Source organism: Sapajus apella, unplaced genomic scaffold (assembly GCF_009761245.1).
Source record: "Sapajus apella isolate SASKATOON/1434 unplaced genomic scaffold, GSC_monkey_1.0 scaffold29, whole genome shotgun sequence".
Lineage (NCBI taxonomy): Eukaryota > Metazoa > Chordata > Mammalia > Primates > Cebidae > Sapajus > Sapajus apella.
The window spans coordinates 12,438,263-12,448,830 of NW_022436969.1; the positions used below are offsets into that span (position 1 = coordinate 12,438,263).

The 10,568-nt window shown below is 35.2% G+C and overlaps 1 pseudogene; it reads right to left on the minus strand.

The window, feature by feature from the left end:
* Positions 1-7,045: 7,045 nt before the first annotated feature.
* LOC116561346 lies at positions 7,046-7,561 on the minus strand (annotated as a pseudogene).
* Positions 7,562-10,568: the final 3,007 nt, after the last annotated feature.

The window sequence follows — 10,568 nt, forward strand, 5'->3', positions numbered from 1 at the left end:
ATATTAATGCTATCACTTTTTTATGCAACTTTTTTTTTCTTCTTATCTACTTTTTCCTTCTTTTTACTATTCTCGGTTCTCTTTTTGGTCTTGTTTGATTTAAAATAGCCCTCCATAATGCTTCACTATAATTCTCATGTCCTTATTAAAAAGTTTTGTTTTGAGATGCTTTTTAGTTTTTATTTACTGTCTATTTTAATCTCTTAAAGAGCTCAGATCAAATATTCACTCCATGTTTTATTAAAGATACATTTTAAATCCACATTTTATTATAAGACATCCACTGACTCTATGTTGCTGCAATCTATATTAATGCTGTCACTTAAAGTCCAAATTGTCAGCATCAATGCCAAAGTAAATATCAATACAAGGTATTATTTATTTGCATTTAAATCAGCAGAGAAATACTGACAAGTTGGCATATGACAGAGAAGTATTTGCATGCCATAGGGATATGTAAGTCTCATTGGTGTCAGTTTAAAACCAAATCAAATTTTAGCAGAAATTATTATTTAAAGTCCCTGAATATAATTAATTGGCAATTGTACCCTTGAGGTCCACAGAAAGAAATCAAGGTATGATTTTTTTTTAAAAAAAGAAAAAGCAAATAATGCGTATGACAATTCTACTGTTGCCTACCGCTGTCAACAACTCTGGGAAATCATCTGGTTAATCTTTCTAACACTGATTTCCCATCTGCAGCATTGTAGTGAAAATGACCAGGTAATGTAGGGCACAAAAATAAATATCGCCCACTCACAAATTCTAATGCATGACATAAATGAATTATAAGTCACTGATTTTGGTTGCCAATAAAGTCAGAGACAGGATAAAAATGCCCACTATTATAATATGGACACAATATTGGAGGAATTAGCCAATGAAATTAAATGAGAGCAAATAGGAGTATAAGAATTAGAGAAGGAGAGGTAAATATGTTTCTATTTGAAAATGGTATGATTCTGTATCAGGGAAACTCAAGAAAACCCATGAATTCCCACTACAATGCAGAATTAAACACTGATCTATGTTCTAAAATTATATCAATTTATCCCAGCTCCCCAAACACTAACAAAAAATTACCATTTCCAAATTGTTTTGTAACAGGAAAATTGAATTTGACATAATGCATTATATTTTGCTGATGATACTCATTGCTTATATTCTTATAGTTTGCTGTGGCACGCAAACTTTGAACATGAAAATAATACCAATTCAGAAAGTGCTGTTTCATATGTATATATGTATGTGTGCGTGTATATATATATGTATGTATATATATGTATGTGTGTGTGTATATATATATATATATATATATATATATAATTTAAGATTCTGAGGCTTTTGAAAATTCTATGATCCTCATATTGGTTTTATAACAGATATAAAATTGTTTGGATTTATATAAAAGTGTATAGAGTTTTATATAAAGTAACTAGAAGGAAAATACTTTATTCTTTAGGTTGATGCTTAGACTAAGAAATTCTTAAGATCTATGATATCTGTTGCTTCATGTGCACTGTTTGAAAGAGCTTTGTTACCTTGTCAACTGCTTGTTCTAAATTCACACTAACAGTATGAACTTTGAATTTTGCTCAGACGTCTGTATAAGGAAAAAGGCATGTAAAATTCACCATGTTTTTTCCATATTCACCATGTTTTTTCCTGCTATTTATATGAATCCAAAACAAGAGTAGAGGTTTTATAACAGAATATTATAAGACATAGGTAAAACTTGATGAATTATTTTGAGTTACTTCTAATAGATTATCCGTAAAATCTTAAACTCATTCTAAAATACACAAAAATTAAGGTCATCTGGTTATAGACAGATAACCAGGAAAATTCAGATGCAAATAGTCAGCTGTTAATGAACTATCTACTAAATACAACATTCTGTTTTAGCTATTTTCTTCAGTTGCTTGATTTGGCTAAAGGCACAAGAAACATAGTGCATTTATTTAGCTACATATACTACTGATATTTTATTATCAGTTATTTTACTTGTTCAGTTTATTTATAATTACATGTGATTTCAAGTTATAAAATCTAAATGAATCAAATGAGAAATTAAAACATCAAATCATGAATTATTTCTGTATTTAATTCTACCTAGGTCTTCATAAAGATTACTTTCATAAAAATTAATTTAATGATAATTTCACAACTCATGTCCTTCTCAGTCTTTATGTGACTTTAATATCATTTTAATTAATTTTATTTGTATATGTTTTATTAATATGCCATAGCATAAATTGACATTTTGAAATTTTGTTAGAGCATTAACAGTTAAAGTACATATTTTCCTCACCTTATCATACATTGATGTCTTATATTTAACTTGTTATCTCTTCTATCATTTTTAATCTCAGAGAGAGATTGCTCCAGTCAATTTAATTGCACAAATAAAATACTGTAGTAACAACCCAGAAATACGTTTCTTCTTCATTTCCTAGTTTTTGATAATTCCCTCAATTGCTTACTTAGAAACTTTTTGGAAATTGCCAGTTAGTTTGATATCATAAAAATGTAAAGGTTAATTTGTTCAATTGCTGAAACTTAATTACAACATATCAGTTATTTAGAATGTTTGGCATTTCCTGTAAATTCTTCTAATTAGGAAACGCTTAGCAATTCCAATTGAAGAGAGACAAAACCACCAAACTGTGTCTGCAGAGACAGGTATTTTCCTCTTATTGAATGAGCTCAAAACATTATAAACATTTGGAAAAAAGAATTACAGTTTTACAGTAAAAATGCCATGTGATGTGACCTCAAATGCTTTCTGGGTTTGTTATGATTGCTTTTTTATTGTCATATTCTTGTGGAGGGGGAGTATGTGTTTGCATTGATTTAAAGAAAATCTGATTAAAGAAGGGAAACTCATTAACAGTGTGTTACAAGACAGGATACACAAGTTATTAAACTGGAAATTCAGAGTTTGCATTGGAGAGGGAAAAATTTGTCACAGATTTCAGTTATGTAACTTAATCACATTTTATTTGCTTAATTTTTAATCAAGAGTGAAAAAGTATTGTTAGTGGGAAGGTAAATTAGTATAGCCATTATGGAAAACAAGATATATATTCCTCAAAAAATTAAAAATAGACTTACTGGCCAGGTGTGGCAGATCACACCTGTAACTCAGCACTTTAGAAGACGAAGGTGGGCAGATCACTTGAGGTCAGGAGTTGGAGACCAGCCTGGCCAACAAAGTGAAACCTTGTCTCTACTAAAAATACAAAATTAGCTGGCCATGGTGGCAGAACCCTGTAATCCCAGCTACTCAGGAGGCTGAGCCTGGAAAATCACTTGAACCCAGAAGGTAGAGATTGCAGTCACTGAGGTCGTGCCACTGCACTCCCACCTAGACAACAGAGTCAGGCTTCTTCTCAAAATAATTAATTAATTAATTTAAAAAACAAGAATAGACTTATCATATGATTCAGCAGTCTCACTTTTGGGTATACATCCAAAAGGTATGAAATCATCATGTTGAAGAGATATCTGCACTCTATGTTCATTGCAGCACTGTTTACAACAACCAAGATATGGAAGCAACCTAAGCATCCACAAACAAATTAATACTAAACACAGTGGGATGATATTCAGCCTTATAAAGGAAATTCTATAATTTTCAACAGCATAGATGAGTCTGGAGGACACTATTTTAAGTAAGACAGGCACAGAGAGGGAAATACCGCATGATCTCACTTATATGTAGAATCAAAACAAGTCAAATTTATAGAACTAAAGAGTAGAATGATGGGGACAGGAGTGGAAAGATGGGAAAAGAGGAGATGTCAATCAAAGGATATAAAGTTTCAGATGAGAGGCATAGTCTAAGTGATGTATTGCATGGCATGGTGATCATAGGTAATAGTAATTGCATATTTCAACATTGCTAAAAGAGTACATTTTAAGTGTTCTCACAAAAATATATATGAGGTGATAGATATGTTCATTTGGTTTAATCATTCTACAATGTACACACATATGAAAACATGACATATACTCCATGTATATATATATAATTATTTATTTTAAATTATTAAGAATAATTTTTAAAATGTCAGTATGTAATCTGAGCAGCAGGAACTAAAATAAAAAATCCAGTTAGAATGCCTGGACATTTGTCAAAAATGACAGAATTTCTTTCTTTTTTAATGGTATATTTGATTTCTTGATTTTCATTTATTATTATTTTTTTTACCAAATCATCCTGCTTTATAAGCAAACTACCAGATAGCTGAATCTGGACATAACTGTGGAGACCATTTTCAACATTTCTATTATTAGCTAAAGCATATTCTGTTCATGATGTCATGAAGTTATTCATCTATTTATACCCACCTGCAAATACTAGTATGTATTAGTTATTGAAAGAGTGATACTTATTTCATGAAAGGAAGGTTTCACTAGGGATTGGGTTAACATGATGTTATTCCATTTTTGTATACTAGTCTCAACACACTAGTGGCCACGTGACACATATTCATGGACTATAGACAGTATATATTCTAACAATTTTCTACTGGTTATTAAATATTTTTAATGTTTAATTTTAACCATTTAATGTCAATTTTAACCAATTTTGAGAGAATGACCGAAACTTTTAGTCAATGATTTCAGTTTCACCATTGTAAATGTATTTCTTTGGTCTTGAAACACTTTTGGAAACATAACAGTGGCTTTTAAAAGGTGGGAAGAAGAACTTCTGGTTATGTTTTTAAGGATTAGAGAGTATCTCCTTATGTTAGAATATCCTGTTTATGAAAGAAAAAATAAAACCTGGTCTGTTCTAGGATCTATGTGTTTCCTTAAAATCTTAGTTTAGTTATTTCACATTTAGGACAAGTGACTCCATTTTTGTTTGATCGGGTCTGTTGAGGCCTAGTGCATGAGTTCAGTCCAAAACAATTCACAAAGCATACACAAGTATCAAAAGCCAAATCAATTAAGCAGAAGAAATGATATAAGGCATTGCAGAACAACTCAATGAAATAAAAAGTGGAGGCAGGATTAGAGAAAAAAAAAAGAGTGAAAAGAAATGAACAAAGCCTCAAGGAAATATGAGATTATGTGAAAAGACCAAATCTGCATTTGATTGGTGTATCTGAATGTGACAGAAGGAATGAAACCAAGCTGGAAAACACTCTTAAGGATATTATCCAGCAGAACTTCCCCAGCCTAGCAAGGCAGGCCCACATTCAAATCCAGGAAATACAGAGAATACCACAAAGATATTCCTCAAGAAGAGCAACCCCAAGGCACATAATCATCAGATTCACCAGGCTTGAAATGAAGGAAAAAATGCTAAGTGCAGCCAGAGAGTAAGGTGGGTTACCCACAAAGGGAAGCCCATCAGACTCACAGCAGATCTCTTGGCAGAAATCCTACAAGCCAGAAGAGAGTGGGGGCCAATATTCAACATCCTTAAAGAAAAAATCTTTGAAACCAGAATTTAATATGCAGCCAAACTAAGCTGCATAAGTGAAGGAGAAAAATTCTTTACAAACAAGCAATTGCTGAGAGATTTCTGTCACCACCAGGCCTGCCTTGCAAGAGCTTTTGAAGGAAGCACTAAACATGGAAAGGAACAACCAGTACCAGCTACTGCAAAAAGGTACCACATGGTAAAGGCCATCGACACAATGAAGAAACTGTGTCAACCAGCAGGAAAAACAACCAGCTAGTATCAAAATGGCAAGATCAAATTTACGCATAATAATATTAACCTTAAATGTAAATGGGCTAAATGCCCCAATCAAAAGACACAGACTGGCAAATTGGATAAAAAGTCAAGACCCATTAATGTGCTGTATTCAGGAGACCCATCTCATGTGCAAAGACAGACATAGACTCAAAATAAAGGGGTGGAGGAAGATTTTATCAAGCAAATGGAAAGCAGAAAAAGCAGGGGTTGCAATTCTAGTCTCTGATAAAATAGACTTCAAATCAACAAAGATCAAGAGACAAAGAAGGGCATTACATAATGGTAAAAGGATCAATACAACAAGAAGTGCTATCCTAAATATATATGCACCCAATACAGAAGCACCCAGATACATAAAGCAAGTTCTTAATGACCTACAATGAGAATTAGACTCCCATACAATAATAGTGGGAGACTTTAACACTCCACTGTTAATATGAGACAGCTCAATAACAGTGGGAGAGTTTAACACTTCACTCTCAATATTAGACAGATATCCTTATAAATTTTCTGTTATCCTTGTTAAAATTAACAAGATATCCAGTACTTGAATGCAGATCTGGACCAAGTGGACCTCATAGACATCTACAGAACTCTCCACCCCAAACCACAGAATATACATTCTTCTGAGCACCACATTGCACTTACTCTAAAATTGACCACATAATTGGAAGTAAATCACTCCTCAGCAAATGAAAAAGAACAGAAATCATAAAAACCAGTCTCTCAGACGACAGTGCAATCAAATTAGAGCTCAGGATTAAGAAACTCACTCAAAACTAAAAAACTACATGTAAACTGATTGACCTGCTCCTGGATGACTACTGGATATTTGATGAAATGAAGGCAGAAATAGAGATGTTCTTCAAAACCAATTAGAACAAAGGCATAATGTAGCACAGAATCTCTGGGACACATTTAAAGCAGTGTCTATAGGGAAATTTATAGCACTAAATGCCCACATGAGCAGTGAGGAAAGTTCTAAAATTGACACCCTATCATCACAATTAAAAGAACTAGAGGAGCAAGAACAAACAAATTCAAAAGCTAGCAGAAGACAAGAAATAACTAAGATCAGAGCAGATCTGAAGGAAATAAAGACACAAAAAAACTCCAAAAAATCAATAAATCCAGGAGCTACTTTTTTGAAAAGATCAAGAAAATAGACCACTAGCCAGACTAATAAAAAAGAAAAGAGAGAGAAAGAGAATTAACACACACATACCAGGAAGAAAAAAGCATCTGCTTTTTATCAGCAAATACAGGCAAAGCTAGGGGCAGCAGAGGCTATCACTGAAGTATCCCAGGATTTAAACATTCCTACATCCATCCAGACTCCTCAGTCAACCAAAGCAAGGCTCTCTGAGAAATTTTGAAAAATACGCACTGAAAAATAGCCGTGAAATCCACATCATTATAAGCTTTAAATCGTTTCAGGATTTTGGTTGTTTTTAATGACAGTTCCAATATCATCTAAGGAATATGCCTGTGTAGATCTTCCACTTCCAGTTCCCACATACTTTCACGGATGGGATTATCAGGAAGGTGTGTCATCTTCACAGCCTGCAGGCGTGGCTTGGGGCTGCAGGCCTGTACCACTCCCATCACCATCACGGACTTTCCCGGGACGAGGCAGGGCCGCCCGCACGACACCTCGCCGCTGTCTGCCATCACCACCATGCCCTGCATCCACACGGCCGCCGCCCGCGACAGCCGCCATGCTCCCAGGATGCCCTCCGCGTTGCACCGCAGCTGCTCTGCCAGCACCTTGAGTGGTGGCAACCTCGGCAGCCGCACTGCCATGGGGCCGCCTGAGGAGTCTGCAGCCGCCCAAATTTTATGCATGGTGATAATTGTTCCCTTACTGCTGCATCCCTGTTTTACAATGCAAAATTTATCTCAGTCATTGCCCATGGTGATTGAAGTGTGGTTACGGGCAGGAAGACAGACTGTGTAAAAAAGGAACAACATCATGGCTCCTCATCTTCTTCATCAGCAACTACCATAACCAGTTTGCAAGTCAAATGGCATTTCCTAACAGCAGGCTCTGTGGCCTCTGAAAGACAACAGCTCCCTTTCTGCTTCGGACACCACTCACATTTAGCCACAGCTCTATTCATTTCCCTTGGCTAGAGAAGGTGATACCTTCTTCCATCACTCAGATTTTGAGACATTTTCAGAATTTCTTGTTGAAATGAAAAACATCAAGATTAAGGATGCCTTTTAGGCCTTAGCTAAACTTCCACTTTATAACTTTGGGTGAGACACTAGCGAGCCTCGTGGTTTAGAGTTCTTTTGTCTTTTTGTATGGAATGACTTGGCTGTGATTTCAATGTTGGGTTTCTGCTGTCTGCTTAGTACCCATGCCTGATTTTTTGAGATTGTACGTATCGAGGGAGCTAGATTGTGTTCTGACATGATTATAGACTTTGGCCTGGATTATTCATATTCTACCTCTAATAAATTGTTTAATGTGCTGAAAAAAAAAGAAAAGAGAGAAGAATTGAGTAGATGCAATAAAATATGATAAAGGGGATATCACCACCAATTACACAGAAATACAAACTACTATCAGAGACTACTACAAACAACTCTGTGCACATAAACCAGTAAATCTAGAGGAAATGGATAAATTCCTGGACACTTACACTCTCCCAAGACTAAACCAGGAAGAAATTGAATCACTGAATCAACCAATAACAAGGTCTGAAGTAGAGGCAGAAATTAATAGCCTACCAACCAAAAAATGTTCAGGTCCAGACAGGTTTACAGTCGAATTCTACCAGAGGTACAAAGAGGAGCTAGTACTATTTCTTCTGAAAGTATTCCAAACAATACAAAGAGAGGGATTCCTCCCTAACTCATTTTATGAGACAAACACCATCCTGATATCAAAACCTGGCAGAGACACAACTAAAAAAGAAAATTTCAGGCCAGTATCCACAATGAACACCAATGCAAAAATCTTCAATAAAATACTGGCAAACCAAATGCAACAGCACATCAAAAAGCTTATCCATCACGATCAAGTAGGCGTCATTCCAGGGATGAAAGTCTGGTTCAACATATGCAAATCAATATATGTAATCCATCACATAAAACCAAAGGCAAAAACCACATGATTATCTCAATAGATGCAGAGAAGGCCTTTGACAAAATTCAACAGCCCTTTATGCTAAATTCTCTTAATAAACTAGTTATCGATGGAATGTATCTCAAAGTAAAAAAAAAGCTATTTATGACAAACCCACAGCCAGTATCATACTGAATGAGCAAAAACTGGAAGCATTCCCTTTAAAAACTGGCACTAGACAAGGGTGCCCTCTCTCATCATTCCTATTCAACATAGTATTGGAAGTTCTAGCCAGAACAATCAGGCAAGAAAAGAAAAAAAGGGTATTCAGTTAGGAAAAAGGAAGACAGATTGTCTCTATTTGCAGATGACAGGATTGTATATTTAGAAGACTCCACTGTCTCAGCCCAAAATCTCCTTAAGCTCATAAGCAACTTCAGCAAAATCTCAGGATACAAAATCAACATGCAAAAATCACAAGCATTCCTATATACCAACAACAGACAGAGAGCCAAATCATGAGTGAACTCTCATTCACAATTGCTACAAAGTAAATAAAAGACCTAGGAATGTAACTAACAAAGGATGTAAAGGATCTCTTCAAGGATAACTACAAAGCACTGCTCAAGGAAATAAGAGAGGACACAAACAGATGGAAAAACATTCTATGCTAATGGTTAGGAAGAATTAATATTGTGAAAATGGTCCTATTGCTCAAAGTAATTTATACATTCAATGCCATCCCCATCAAGCTACCATTGACCTTCACAGAACTGGAAAAAACCACTTTAAACTTCATATGGAACCAAAAGAGAGTCTGCATAGCCAAGACAACCCCAGGCAAAAGAACAAAGCTGGAGGCATCATACTATCTGACTTCAAACTATACTACAAGGCTACAGTAATTAAAACAGCACTGCTTTGGTACCGGCACCAAAACAGAGATATAGACAAATGGAACAGAACAAAGGCGTCAGAGGAAATGCCACACACCTACAACCATCTTATCTTTGACAAACCGGACAAAAACAAGCAATGGGAAATATGGATTCCCTGTTTAATAAATGGTGTTGGGAAAACTGGCTAGCCAAGTGCAGAAAGTTGAAACTGGACCCCTTCCTTCCACTTTACACTAAAATTAACTCCAGATTGATTAAACATTTAAACATAAGACCTAACACCATAAAAACCCTACAAGAAAAGCTAGGCAATACCATTCAGGACATAGGCATAGCAAGGACTTGGCTAAAACACCAAAAGCAATGACAACAAAAGCCAAAATAGACAAATGGGGTCTAATTAAACTTCGGAGCTTCTGTACAGCACAAGAAACAGTAATTAGAGTGAACCAGCAACCAACAGAATGGGAAAAAATTTTTGCAAGCTACCCATCTGACAAAGGGCTAATATCCAGAATCTACACAGAACTTAAACAAATTTACAAGAAAAAAACAAACAACTCCATCAAAATTGTGCAAAGGATATGAACAGATACTTTTCAAAAGAAGGCATTTATACAGCCAACAAATATATGAACAAATGCTCATCATCACTGGTCATTAGAGAATTACGAGTCAAAACCACATTGAGATACCATCTCACAGCCGTTAGGATGGTGATCATTTAAAAAATCTGGAGACAACAGATGCTAGTGAGGATGTGGAGAAATAGGAATGCTTTTACACTGTTGGTGGGACTGTAAATTAGTTAAATTATTGTGGAAGACAGTGTGGTGATTCCTCAAGGATCTAGAATTAAAAATCCCATTTGACCTAGCAA